Here is a 16,000-nt window from a genome sequence, read left to right on the forward strand (position 1 = left end):
GAAAGAGGTCAGCCACGCCAGAGCCTGACCAGTGATACCAGGTTATCACAAAGACGGTTGAGCAGGATGGCATGGTTGACAGTATCAAAGGCAGAAGAGAGATCGAGCAAAATGAGAACACACGGAGTGTTAGAGTCAAGGTTCGAGAGTAGGTCCTCACGGATGTTCAGGAGAGCAGTTTCCATGCTTCTGGAAGCTCTGAAGCCAGACTGATGGTCATGAAGACTACCAACAGATTCAGCATGGAGATTAAGCTGGGAGATGGCCAGTTTCTCCAGGAGCTTGCCCAGGAAGGGAGTGATGGAGATTGGGCGATAGTTAGCCGGGCTGGAGGGATCAGAAGAGGGTTTCTTAAGAAGAGGGTGCACAAGGGAGTGCTACAGCTACAGGGAGTATGATCCATATAAAGGAGCAATGAATATGCATGCCTCGTTACTCCTGGAAATTCCACTATCCGGGGTGCAGGAAATAGCAGCGAATGGAACCTGCATACCTGCGACAACAGTGCTGACAAGTCGGAAGTTGCAGGCAGCTGTAGTCACACTCCCATAATAGGTTGACAAGCATGGGCTCTGAACTCCTCCTAACAAAGCTAGTGATATAGATCTATATTATAGAATCTTTGTTCCAGTGCAAGTTCACTTTGCATGGTATCAACATTAGGACAAAAACTACCCGATTGTAAGAACACGTTCTTTCAATTCATTGCTGTACCAGGGCAATGCTTGCCCTGGTGCTAATATGGAATAGTATTCACACTAGGGCAAAAGTTGCCCTCGTGCATTGAAAGAATACTATTTTGCACATGTGCAGTTTTTTCCTCTAGTGCTACTATCTGGCAAATTGCACTGGTGCACAGTTTCTGTAATATGGCCCATGATATAGTAATCATGCAGAAATATCAAACTAGAGTCACAAGGTACATAGAGTATGTCTTTTTTTTATTAAAAAAACTACATCAAGAGGACATAATATGTAACCATTGGAAATTGATTGCTGGACATGCCAATGGCAGGATGCAGGGTGTGTTTCAATAACCACTGTGTGCTTTGTTTCTGTGTGGAATATACACCACTTCTATAGCCTTGTATTCACCTCGCTCCCCTCAATCCTCACTGTTTCTCCTTTTTGAGTTGGGGTATCCATCATGACATGCGGATGGAGCCCTGTCCATGCTCTCTGTTATACCAGCCATTTAATGTTATGATGAATATTGCATTGGCCTACCTCTTATGACGTATGCTGGAGCAAGTCAACAATTGTGTATGTCTATTTAATGTATGATGCTATCGAGCAATTTCCTGACTCTTTGTGGTTCTAACTATTTCATAGTTCCAAAGAACAACACATGTTACTTCGAAATTCACCTGCAGGAATTTAAGGGGTTAAATAGCTCAGTCTAATAGGAAAAGCCCACATATGCATTGAAATGGCAAAACTGAGATCATTTTTGGTAGAAGATGATTTTACTGGACGAGGACAAAGATTCTTTTTTAAATAAGACATATAACAATACAGGAATTTCTGGTTGTATTTTCAGTAAAATCAAGGGGAGTCAAAGGTAGTGACCATTCTTTTTCGCAAAAGAAATAAGTTGTGCTCTGGAGATTATTATTACTCATCAAGAAGCGATATATGCGACAAATTCCAACTTGGTGTCTGCTATAAAAGGATCACTGATTGACTCCTGATTGACTCCTTGTACTTGAATGAGCAAGGGATACTATTGAAGTTACTTAAATTATGAACAGGACAGACCCTATTAGCTTCTTTTGGTACATGTGCTGACACAGAACATCTGCATTTGCAACATGCATCATTTCTGGTTGTCCCTCGCTGATGCTTAAAACAACAGGACAAGGCATACATTTCTTTCGAGGCACTATGACACTCACGCATCGAGTGTTCTCTTTCTAAATAGTGACACATTTCTAGAATAAGTGGCAATTGGTTGAAATATGATCTCAGATCATGAAGACATCTCTGCTGTGATTGACTCCAGAAAATGACTGCATGTATTTCAAAGAGGAGCTTTTTATTTTCTGGTTTACCTAAATGGCGTCTGCGAGAGGAAAAATCCTAAACTACTACTGTGACAACTTCCCATCTGCCAGGTGGAATCCCCCAGATTTTCTGAACAATTCTCACTTTCAGACAGTGCCAGCTATCATCAATATATAAGGCACCCGAAGTATATTTTCTGTTGGGCATCATTAATTGGAATGATGGCAGTGATTAGGACACACAGTACCTAATGTAACAATATACACAATCAGAAATGTGTACATTCTGAAGCTGAGTAACAGTTTCTCATGTAGCCTTCCTGTGACCCCTAGTAACTTCCTGTAGACAAGGCACTCTGGGAGCTGGAATCAGAAGGTAAATCTATTGTTACAGAAGCAAGGGTTGCCCAATTACAGCAAGCTTGGAATGGACCGATCCACTGTGGCAAATTGACCATATGAGGGTGTGAGAGCCTTTATCTGAATCATCTTTGAACCCATCTTGAAGAAAAATCAAAATGAATCTTCTCTTTGGAATATTTTCACTAGACTCTGCCCACAGTCCCCAGCTACTGGGAATAAAATGTGGATCTCCAAGGTGGGCGTGGATCTTTCTCCTAACTGCTTCAGTTGAACATTTGAACCAATCTGCTGCTTGGACAGCCTACCTGCTGCTGGAACACTGGTGCCTGGGAGTCTGCCTACTAAAGTGACAAACTTGCAAGTGTTCATGGCAACCTTCCTGCTGGGAAGGGTAGAAGAAGGACTTACCCGTTCCTCCGAGAACCTGGACAAGGCCACACAGCACCACAGCACACAACACCAAAAGAGTCAATAGCCCCAGCATTGGAAGTTACGTGACCACCTGTATTTACCCAATTTATTATTTTAAATAAAACAAAACTATTCTGATTAAAACAGCCAGTTTCTTGTCCCACATTGTGGGGTGGGATCGTTGCAGTGGATTGTAAATCTTGTAAATTTAACAACGGTATGGGGCAAATGCAATAATAACACTGGGCCTCATTCTAACTATGCCAGTCAAGTATACCGGCACTGTTGTTACCGGACCGGCACAGTACAACTCTGCGGGCGGGTACCATCCCACCCGCCAGGTCGCCTGCAGCGTTTCAAGGAAGCACTGGCACCATTGTAGGTGCCAGTGCATCCGTGGTCCCCATTCCCATTGGGACTTAAATGGGAATGGGGATTTACAATTACAGGCGCCTGACTTCCCGGAACGCCAGGGTTGTAATCCCCCAGTGTTTCCGGCAAGCCAGGCGCTGGTAAAATTCTCAAGACCAGCGGCAACCTGCCGGTTTTACCGGACTTGTGATGAGGCCCATTGATTCTTACATTATTTGACAGCATCATGGTTCAGTTTCTACCCTGTGCGAGCAAAGTCTGGAGCGCAACATTCAGCAAGTTGTCTAAAGAAAAGGACAACACTCTTATAGAAAACCTTCCCATTCAGGTTTACAAAAAGTCACTTCATATACACGGAAACTAACCAAACAATGGGGAGAAAGCAGAAATGAGTAGATTGCAATGGCAGAGGCAGCTTTTGGTGCTGGGACAGATAACCAGGGGGAGCCAGAGAGAGCATCGCCCCCTGTCCTCCCACCTGGCTACGCCACTGGTAGATTCCTTTTGCTAGTCAAAGTCTAGAGGATAATGAGACTGATCTTGTCTTCCTAGAATACCACGCGTTGCCGGACCAAATTACCAATCCCACTGAAGATTCACCAGAGTCTTTATGGCATCTTGCTTGCAGTCCACGTGCACAGCCTGAATCCAAAACATTTGTAGTGGAGCAAATGAGGAGAAACACATCAACATCTCAGATTTGCACCTGTTACATTAGGTCTGATTCGTAGAGCCTAAACCTGGAGCAAATCTGGAGGTGTTCTTGAGCAAAGTATTTTGAGTTATGTTTGCTCCGAAGATCTAAAAAGCGCTCATATGAACATTTGCCATTCTTTTTTGCCAAATGGCATTTTAATCAAACAATTTTCACCAAATGTGTTGCTTTTTTTTACCACAAACATTGGTGGCAGACAATCTGTGCCCCACCTTCCTACTTCCCTCCCACCATACTATATATCTTACCCAAACTTACCATCTGCAAGTTTATGGTGATAGAAAATGGAAAACAAAGTTTGGCGAAAATTAATTCAATGAATTTCGTCATTCGGCGAAAGTGGGTAATACCTATACAAAATGATCGGAGTATACACAGATTGCCTACTGGTTTAAACTTCAATAGCTAGCAAACCGTGATGGATTCATTTCCTCATAGGCTCCTCTGCACATCTTTGGGAACCAGGCCCTTCATTTTCATTGCACCATGAAAGTTCCTAGAAGCCGATGATGAGCCACCTATCTAGGGGGAGGAGACAGAGAGAGGGTTGCACCATTGCTAACGACAAAAAAACACTCTTGGACACTTCGCATAAGCATCGGTAGCCGCGCACCGAATCTCGAGCTGCACGTTGTCTCCAGTTCCTGTTGTTTAACTCGCCAGGCAGAGTGATAAGTAGGTAAGGAAATGCTTACAGGGCAGGGGCCGCATGGGGCTCACCATCATGTTCAGTCCCCATGTGGACTCCTTTCCTGCACAACAGAGAAAGTGATTCTGAAATCTAAAATAATATAGCTTTATAGACCTGCAGCGGCCGTACTGGGCGTTATGGGCCCTAAACACTGAGTTATGAGGGACCATAACGCCCGGTACGGCCCGAGCTGCAGGTCTATAAAGCGATTAGAACACCCTCAGGGCCCGATTCTGTAATTGGCGCAGTGAATGTGCTAAAGAGCAGGATTCACTGCGCCAAATCAGTACGCCCAGGCTCCACCAGTATTTTCAAGGGGGCCTGTCCTCGTAGTGCACGACAGTGTACCTTCAGGATTGCGCCTGTTTTTGTCATAACGGGCGCAGTCCTGAAATCTCAGCAGCATTTTTGTAAAATAACTTAATATTCGTTATTTTACAAAAATGCTGCTGAAAACATGGGTGTATATGAACACATTCATATAAACCAAAGTAAGCAGCTTCAATGTTGCAGAATACAACGTTGAAGCTGCTTGCTTTGCAAACACCCGATTTGCGCGCTGTAATCAATCTCTGGGCTATATCAGTGCGTATAGTCCGCAGATTGACCAATCAGCTTCCCAGAAACACCACTAGGGTGTTCTAATAGAAAGTAATGGTCCTGTTTTCCCTCGGCCTACCAGCATTTCCATTGCATCCAGATCAACTGGAAAATCAGAGAATCCAGTACCTGAGAGCCCATCTGCCCCCATGGGTTTGGAGACTGCTTGGGGCCACACCTTTGGGTAAGAATTTCTACACGTTGAGTTATATGCTACACCTATAGATAGGGGGTACCATGAGGATACTAACCAGGATTATTAAAGCAATTTGGTTTCCTGCCAGAACTTCAGCACTTTGAAGCACAGCGCGAAGAGTCCCTCAATGTTTTTTTCGTTTTTTAGCAATAGGGCAAGACTGGCTTTGACCGCTCACCCTAGATAGTTGGCACATCACTGGCATCTATGGACTTTCATTTTTGCAAGGGCACAGTTAATATGGTTGGATGGCCATTAAGGTTGTAGATGACTATATGATGAAGCAATCAGTAGATTGTACCTGCACCAAGGCAGAAAACAACTGCAATATTATTTCTCTGATTTTTAATGTATCTTGTAAAAAAAAAAGGGGCAGGTCAGTTTATTATGGTTTTTTCATGTGACAAACTGGACAGTGGGATGTACACCATTGAATCTTGCCAGGCTGCTCTCAATGCGTCATATTCCTGTATTAATTTGAAAGCCTCAAGTCCTCCTGTCTGTGTGTTATAATTTGCGTGCAGGGAAAACCTCACTCACACTGCCTTCCCATCTGCACTCTGAAATAGCCAAGTGGAAACATGTCAAGGCAGTTACAAAAATGATAAATATTGTACTGTATCAAATATTCAAATAACACAAACCTAGTAAAAGGGCATTAGCACACTGCAGGGGGTACTGACCCATCAGGATGCTGGGAACGTGGGCTATATTGTCTGGTACTAGCCTGCATTCAGAGCACCCTGGATGCTGCTAGCCAGCACCACCTCCCCTGCTCCTCCTTCACTTCCCTTCCCCCCGCCACGTCTTAGCACCTATGTAGTTCCCTACGTGGGTGCTAAGAGTGTATATTTTTTTTTAAAGAAACTTAACTTGCTGCTTGGCCTCGCGCCGACCGTGGTTCCCGAGTCTGTTTTCATTGTTGATGACTGTGACGTAATCAACATTGAAACAGACTCGGCAAACCATAATGTGGCATTGGGCTGCGCAAAAACATAAGTTTCTTTTTTTTTTAAATACACAGCATTAGCACCCGCGTAGGGAACTACACAGGTGCTGATAGCCATATGACCCTCAGCCATGGGCCGACCCTGTCGGTAATGGCACAGCACCCCCACGTTAAGTGGCCCTCACTTCGCTTGGGCACTTAACTTGGGAGGCGGGCCATTACCAACACGGTCGACCTGCCGCCTCCGGGCATATTGCCCCATTAAAACAGTGTTCAACTAGAGTGAACATAGAAGGCGATTCACAAAGAAGTACTATAAGTTAACCTTTAACTTAACTCGTGAGAGTGCTGTTGGATTCACAAAGAATCTATTACGACGACCTCTGACTTATTAGTGACTAAGTCAGGATTAAGTCTAAATTGCATAGAGGGGACTGCCTATGTTCTCACTTTTGTGCACTTTAGTCCCTCCTGTACAATGTTGAACTTTTGCATAGAAACAGCAATTCAAGATTTTAAACCGCGTAAAAACAGTATAGCTTGTGGGATGCATAAAAAATGTATTCCTATGGAATTGCCATGTTTTTAACAGTGTTGAAATAGGTGACTTCCATAGGAATCCAATGATTTTACACCAGCATAAAAATGTCATGCTAGTCTAAATGAAGCATGAATGAACGGTGGAATGGCAAATGCATTCTGTATTCCCCCTCCACCTAAAAAGACAATGAAAAGCCCCAGGCTGCTAATTCAGGTGCTAAACCAGACAAAACACCTTTATGCCACATTTTAACACCCCTTTTAGCACTCCAGGTGACTCAACGATAAAGTGCCTAGCAACATTTGTGTGACTCCAAAACCCCTCTACAGATTTCAAACAGCCCTATGGTGTTGAAGGGCAAGAAGGAGATAGGACTTGAGTAGTGGAGAAATTACAGACCTTGGGCCTCATTACGACCCTGGAGGTAACCATGCCGCTTTTTGCGGCATGGCTACCTGCATTCCGGGTACCGGGTCCGGGTTCCCTGAATGGGGAAATACCGGGCCATTCCGACCTTGGAGGGCACGGTATTTCCCCATTCAAGGAACCCAGACCCAGTACATCCCCATTCCCATTTCAGCCCCCATAGGGCTCAATGGGAATGGGGATGATGCTAACAACGGGCCCGTTAATGACAGGCCTGTTGTTAGCATACTGGTCTGCTTGCGGGACCCGCTAAGGACGCCTGGTTTTACATATGTAGGTCATGACGTCATGAGAGTTGTGGTGATTTGGTGGTGCTTGGAAATATTGCTCCATAGAATCGCAGCATAGTCTCAGAAGATTTACTTTGAGTTATTTTCATTTTTGCATACATGTAGCGCATCTCTGGCAATGTTTTGACTTCTGATGATGGCTGCCCACCAGAGATGGCCGGTCTCGCTGCTAGCTAAAATAGTGAACTTGTATTTACAGCCTTGTACGTGATAAGGTGCCTCTTTTACATGATTCGGCTTACAGGGGCATCCAGTTCATGTCTCTTTTAATGGGTTTTTTCAATATTGATTGTGCATTCACGATGTAGGGTTTCTTTCAAGAAAGTCAGTGTGGCATCTGAAAATCTAGCAAGGAGGGCTTTTCCAGTATCCATGTGAGGGAGAACCAGTGATTGTAAGGGGGCTAACCTTACCATAGAGTGCATTAACAATGCATTACAGAATTAACATGTAACAAATAACCATTTAACAATCAATAGCTAAAGGATTGTGTAATGTACACCTAACTACTGGCTCTGGGTCTTTCTGTATTTAATAAGTGATTCACTAATATTAAAGGCGGAATTCCAGATGGTTTGCATTGAGACAAAACTGCTGTGGCCCCAAATGTTCCCCTTTCCATGTGTATTTTTGTACAGCAGAAAAGTGTACTATTGGTGTCACTTGCATGTATCACAGTTGGGAAATATATAAGCACAATTAAAGGGGATCCTTGGGGACTCATCAGTTTTCAGGAAACAGAACGAATCCCTCATTTACTCTGGTGAACCACTTGTGTATAGAATGACCCAGATAGATAATCCTCAGACAGATGTTTTTTACTTCCTGCCCAAGAAATATAAGTCCATAGTAGATCGACTGGGTGGTCCTATTGTGTCCTAGTGCAATGAGGCTTTTGAACCCCCTGAAAATATTCATATACTTTCAACAACAATTGATAACTTGTGGTGACAATCACATCAAATACTTCCTTCATACACTTGGACAGTTAGATGACTATCATGATATTTCGCGCCTTGAAACACTTGTGTATAGGCGCGTTATAAATGCCATACCATATCATATTAGTTCAACATATCACTCTCGATGAAGGAGCTGAAGCCAGACAAGAAGCGCAGTAGTTGAGCAATCTGTCAGAAGTTCACCATGAATGTCTCATCATGTTACTGTCACTATATCTTAAATTACTTCAGATATAATTCGACTTACTCTTACTATAAACAACTTAGAGGAACTTCCACCTGATGAAATTCACCCCTAAATAATCTTTTAAGGGCCATTGTGTTAAGAATAAATTTGTTTTCACATCAGCATTGTGTCAAACAGGAAGTTGCTGTTTTTGGTGTACTATATTGATGAAATATTAATGATGTTGCAAGAATCCCCTTGAAGTTATTATTAGTTTTTTTTTTAAATGTTCGTACACAAATCAGCTTGTCAGCAGAATGTGGGTCAAAAAAGTGTCCTTTTTAGACACACAAATTGAAATATGTATTTATTTATTTTAATTTGTATAAAGTGCTACACACCCAGAGGCCTCAGAGCGCTAACACACAAAAAACATAATACCAAATCATAAAACAAAGTATGAACCAGTCAGTAATCAAAAAAACTACTGGAATTTTCAAATAATCCTAAAGACAATGCAAACATTCAAGAAACATCTATTAATCTTCAAATCAACTTCCAGTCTCAAGGACAAAGAGCCCTTCAGTAATGGTTGACACAAACTCAAAGAAAGTGGCAACTTCCTATCACCTATTTTTACAGAATACTGTAAAATAAAAGTGACACAAACTCTTTTTTACATAAACAGTCATGACACCTGAAGACTCAGATAAAGGATCTGCCATTCTCCCCAATTTTAAGAGCATACAGACCTGTAATGACTCATTATGATTATGAAAAACAATATCAGTGACAGCAGAACAATTTCTTGGAAGGTGCTATTCCAACAGAATGATCACTTTAGCACATGTGAAGGCAGCATCACTAAACCACGAACAAACCTTATTTCCAATGGCTCATAGAAAAAGGTTTAATCTAAAAAAGGTTTTTTACTCACAGGCTACTCTTTTTGAAGATTCATGGAACCATTAACACTGGATCAGGTTAGCCACAAGGGCAGTCCAATGGCTACGAAACAGTGATATGTGCAGTGGGTTGATAGCAAATGTATATGGTAGGAGTCTCTTTAGTACACTAGACCGAGTGAGGTGCAAGATTGCAAGATTTTAGTAGTGAGGAATGATGGAGGAAAGACGTGAAAGAAGGTTGGAGTCAGGGCCCAAAGACTTCCTTGGTTATTGTTTGCAAAGACCTTCTTTGTTTTGAGAGATTGTGGTCTGTTTAGGAGTCTCATGGGGAGGGGAAGGCAACCAGACAGGAGGCCCCACGATAGGTCACCTGCAGCGGTTGATGTCACAGAATTTATAGTGACCAAATTCATATTAGGCATTTGATTTGTCAGTTTTAGCATTTTTCAGTGTTTCTGAATGTTTGACAATTATTCTTTAAGCCAAGTTTTAAAGTCAAGAACATCAATTCACTCTTTCTTTCCTGATTTTCCTATATCACAGAGTTAACAGTGATTCACAGAACACATTATTTACTTTCATACGATTCCAAATGATTTCTGTTCATATCCTTATTTTCCCACCCAGTTATGGTCTGATAAAGTGTTTGAGGATTTATAATTGACGCAATGCTGTGTCTTGTTCATATGCCTGCTGCCCACTATGCATGTTAAATGAAATGTTGCTATTTGCAGAGTGAATGCAACCTTGGGAAATGTTGTGTTAGTGACTTTTGAATGGCTGTTCTATGTGTGTGTCAATTGGGCCTGCGCTTGGCTGAGTAAGGTGGCTGATTGGATTCTCCTGTCTTTGTGTATACTTTAGGCTTAGGATTTATCCTGAAGAATGTGGCCTCTGGATAAAGCCCAAGTAACCTGTAGCTCAAGCCTCAGGTGCTATATTTGAATGATCCATAACTTCAGATACAACACATAGTTAATCTGATTACTCTGAAAAAAACAAATATGTTTAGGTTGTATGTAGCCATACTATGAGCATTTTAGAAAATACATTTTTTGACATATGTATGCCTCTACCCTCAGGTGTATGTGTTTGTGCCATGTATTGAGCCCTGCCAATGAATTAATAATTGTGTATAGAAATAGATGAAATATTTTGGTCATGAACCTGTTTCTTCTTAATTGTTTTTAAAAACAAATCATATAAAACAAATAATAATTTGAATTCTTCTGAGCTTTGAGTTCAGCATGATGTTCGAAATGTAAAACCATTTGTCTGACTGAGTAAAACTGATATACAAATTGAGGAAGAGTTTATGAAAGAATGAAAATATGACCACAACATAAACATTTTTTTGGGACCATGGTACGTGCTTAGCATGTGATGTGACCTCTTCCACATGGTCACAATTTCTACACAACCGCTCCTAGAGGATTGGCTTCTCTTTCTTGGGAGCTTATCTCTACACAGGCCCATACACTCAACCAGGGTTTCTCCAACCCTGGCTGTGTCATCAACGTCTAGAAATCACATCTCTGTCCCTCTCAGAGGTTACAATTCACAGAGGAAGTGTTCAGTGCTTGTCTGATGAAAATGTCTCTGTCCCTTTGTTATGAGCCATCAAGCACTGGCTTGGTGGTGCGTCTTGGTGAATTCCACCTCACTTCTGGCCTCTCCCTGAATCCAGACACTGAGAAAATGTCATCAACCATATCACTGTTTTTTTGGGCTTGCCTTCACCTCCACCCAGTCATATTCCACATGCAATAGGTATGGTTTGCAAACTCTCTGAACTGCTCCAAAAGATTTGCATATCTCCCTTGATTCAAGGAATATCTTCAGTGGTGACATAGAGAGAAAAACCTATTCTGAAGTGTGGACATGATCTCCCCTTCAATCCTGTTTGTGACAATTTCTAAGGTGGGCGACAACCCTTCATCATAATTGCGTCAAGGGAACTTGTGATCTGATGGAAAAAGACAGGTACTCCAACCGGAAGGACTCTCTGTAATGCTTTATGCCTTCCAAACAATTTGTGTTTAAATTCAAAATATTGCCGTCCTCGTAAGGACAGACAATCAAGGAGCACAAGCGTAGATACATATTCAGAGGGCATATGGTGGCCAGCGATTTCAACGTTATCGCAACTAATAGGCCTTTGGACAGAAGCCAACCTCCTGACCTCAGTGCATCTGCATTCTAGGATTGGCGAATTCTGCACAGATACCCAGAGTTGAATATGGCCTTCTCTTCTACCCCACCCCATCAATGATTCTATTCTATAAAATATGTCAGACACTTGGGTAACCGCTAGCTAGACTTTTTTGCACCCAGGAGGGATTCCTTCCCCTATTTTGTTTGAAACTGACCGAAAATTCATGGGCAACACATGCTCTACTTTTCCCTGCGCTAGAGGGCCTCTTGCTTGCATTCCCCTCTCTTATCGTACAGATGCTGCAGAACATCAGGCGGAAAAGGGCTCTATTGCTGGTACTGGTCCACTGTGGTAGTGCAGGATGACCTGATTTCTTCTCTTGATCCAGTCTTTTCAGGCCTGTCCCAGGAAACCTGGGACAGGAATGCATGCTAAACACTACTAGCACCAGGCCTGAGCTATCTGGCCTGGCATCTGCATAATACAAATATAATACAATCCCAGGGGTCTCTGTGGACCTCTGCTCTCCTATCCTTCTCTCATCTACGCTTTGCTGGGTTTCTGTCATTCACTAATCTGCCCTGTTGCTGCCACCCTGTCTTCTTTGCTCCTCTTCTCATTTGTGTGCAGTGTCTTGATCTTTTTCATTCCTTCCCTGCTCAGTCTATGGCAATATTCTGAGGAGTGATCATTTGTTTGCACTCTATATCCAATAATCCAACCTGCCTTGACACTTGCATTTCAACAATCTAGGATCCTCTTCGCCTCTCCACCTATTACTGAATTGTGTGGCGTATCCCAGTCTCCCAAGTCAGTCACTGCACCAGCTCCATTTTGCCACATGACTGCTGAAAGTCTGTGTTGAAGTGGGAGAATGGGAGAAAAAGCTCCCCCCAATCTCCTCGCGACTATGGCCTAGAGGATCGCCGCCCAGACACCCACCACAAGATGAATTCGTCTATCTACCAGATGACAAAATACCCTGGTTCAAGAACATAAGGATATGCCCACCAGCCTGCCCTACTCAAGCCGACACATGCGGCATGGATGAACTCGACTAAAAACTTCAACAACAAGCACCAACATCGTTAGAGATGCCATAACGACCTAGCCAACTGCCAAGAACACACGTGCCACCATGCACACTGGTCACTCACGCACCAACCTACACGAAGAATATATTCAGTGCTATGACGTAGGTGACGGATATACCCACTGACGCGCATCTTTATTATTTTTCACATAGGTTTTTTAGTAATGCAGAAACGCAAGACGCATAAAGCACTCGCGGATACGCTTGCTGACGCTTCTCCCACCCCTCGCATCGTGATGAGAATATAAAGAAGACGTAATATTGCCTATGAAGCCATGTCAAACTGCAACACAGGTGCCGTGCATTACACATCCCCACCCATGAACCAGGCCCAAGTAGGCCGCAAGCAAGAACCGCCATGAACACTGAATGAGCGAGAGTACAAGTGCTGATCACGCAGAATGAGCCCAGGGGGCGATGTTGCAACTCGTATGCTACCAGCCGGCACCAAGGTCTCACCTGTAAGCAAAGCCAAGCACACAGAAGCAAAATACAACTTTAAATGTGCAGAATTCCGCCCCAGCTACGGTCTCTCCACACGTGACCAAGCCGGCTTGACAAGGTGCCAGACCCACGAGGAAGAAGTCGCCTGGGTCCCAAGTCTGGGACACAGGTTGCAACAGTGAAATGACTAGATGGACACCTACAGCGATGGGAATGGCCTGCTCTCAGGCCTATGAGCAAACCCGCACATTGTCTGCACAAACACATAGTTACACATTGTTGCTAGTGACAGGTACACCGCGAGCTGGGAACAACGATGGTCCCAGACTGGGGGGCTCGCAGGAGGACCAATCAGAACTTGGCGGCACTCATCACTGACGCCACTAACATTAGCCAATCATCAGGGGTCTTCGTGTAACAATTTTCAACTAAATAATAGAAGGGACAACCCAAGTATACCACCTGACTGATCCTCAACCACTAATATTGTTCTCTATATGTATACTATACTAACCCTACCACTTGAGGAACCAATCCGGAGTGGCAATAGGTTTTTCGCTAACTTTCCCAGGTGACGCAAGTAGCGCGTCATACTGCGGCAAAAAGGGCCTGCGAGCCCCACGAATTTTGAGAGCCCTGACGGACGCGTATGATCCTAGACCCATCCCTGCCGTTGTTTTAATAAACAACAGAACCGCCTTGCTTCTTGTGTGTGTCTTATACTCATTTTTGGCGAACACGGGAGGAGTTGGGGCCTTTTTTTTCCAAGGCCTCTCGTTGCGAGGACGCCCGGCGGCGCGGGCCCCCTCTGCCGCTGCCCCCTTTTGAGGACTACAGGACCATTGCGGAACTGTGAGAAGACCGGACAGCGCAATCTGGATATTGGCCCTCGGGAGCCGGTTGAGAAGTATCCCGCCCGCGGTTGGCGAGTGTCCAGACGTGGTCCAGACGAGGGGAGGTGGCGAGCCGCTTGGAGGGGAGCACGCAGTCGAGCGGCCCCGCATCAAGAGAACTTGGTGAGTATGAGGGGGGAGGAGTTTTAATAAGGGCGGCGGGAGGTGTTACTAAGGTGTGCGGCGAAGATTTGATCAATTAGTGTTGACGGTGAAGTGAGTGGTAGCAGGACAGGCGCGAGAGCCGTCCGCTACAACGTCACGGAAAAGGGTGGGTGGTGCAAGAAAGCACCATGTGCGGTTGCTCGTAGACACTGATTGGCCTAGGTCGTGGCCACATGTAAGGGGGGTGTGTGTGTGTGTGGCTTTCTTACGAATTGGCGGTTATTGATCAATGAGTAGATGAGGATCCCTATTGATCGAGCAGTGAAACTCGATAGATAGATGACGTTTTCCTGTAGGTAACTTGTTGCCTAGTACGGAAGATAATTGGCTGGTTAAGCCCTCCCGTTAAGGGGCGTATCACACGCGAGGCGGCGCAGTGTGCGCATGCCGATTATACGAGTGTATTGTTGGTTACCTTGTTCCAGGCGTAACAAGAAGACAGCTGTGGGGATAACGGGGACAAACAATCAAAACTTATTGCGAGCTTTCTTGAGGTGTAAAAGTGTAAAAGATCTTACCGGTAGTTTTTGGAAGAGGTCGGTGACGTCACCCGTAGGGCTTTCATAGGATACCTTGACCACACAGCATTGTTGAAGGGTGGTGGGGAAGTGAATAGAGGGCAGGGAGTGCGCACGGAGGTCGTCGGCCACCCCAAATACGGGACAGGTGGAGAGGGGGAAGTGACCACGCACGGAGAACGCCGGCCACGCCGAGTGAGGTAGGATGAGGAGGGGAGGAGAAAAGTGGGACGGCTGTATAAGCACGTCACACAGGGCACGCAGCTGCAGGGGGCTTCGTGCGCTGTGGCCGCAGGGGGCCATAACGGTATCAAGGAAGAAAAACAAACACAGGAAAAAGACAGCATATTTGCAATTGTTATATTTGACTGTTTTCTTTTAGCGGACGGTCGCAAGTCCCCAAACTTTGGGGCCAGGTAACGACAACTATACTGAAGGGAGCTAAAAACACAGTGTAACCATGTCATACGGGTTAGGATCGGGAGGGTGGGGGAATACCCTCACTACCCCACTCCAGCATATGTGTAAAACACTATCGCCCCATAGGGAAAAACTGATCAAATACAGCATAGAATGGACACAAGGGACAGACAACAAAATGACGACACCCTGGCCACCTAACGGCAGTTTCGACCCGTACGTCCAACACTCACTACTGACACACATACATTTCACGTAAAAGGGGAAGAAGTTGGCGCATCACGTGGAGGTGTTTAACTTATGGAGGATGTTCCAGGGGTCCCGACCAGGACAAACTGGGATGTTCACTGTGGAAGAAACGAAGGAGGGGAAGAAGATTAAGGAGGAAGAGGGAAACGGGGAAAAGGAGGTTGATAGCGCACAGTGCGCGGGAAGAGACCCTGAGGGGGACGAAAAGCTTGGCATCGCAAATGAAATAGAAGTAAAGAAGGAAAGGACCAACGACATGCCCCTAGCGAAAGGAGTGAAGAAGGAAGAAGGGGGGTTATATCCTGTGACGGAACTCCGAGAAGCAGTAAGGCAACAACTAACAGCAGCTGAGGGTTATTCCAACCCCGCGTACAGCCCACCAACATATACAGCTACAGGGAGCTACACAGGGGGGGAGGAGGTGACAAGTACGGTAGGCCCAACTTGTACGAAGATGCACGCAAAGGAAG

This window comes from Ambystoma mexicanum, chromosome 6q, assembly GCF_040938575.1.
Source record: "Ambystoma mexicanum isolate Mex_15411 chromosome 6q, UKY_AmexF1_1, whole genome shotgun sequence".
NCBI classification, from domain to species: Eukaryota; Metazoa; Chordata; class Amphibia; order Caudata; family Ambystomatidae; genus Ambystoma; species Ambystoma mexicanum.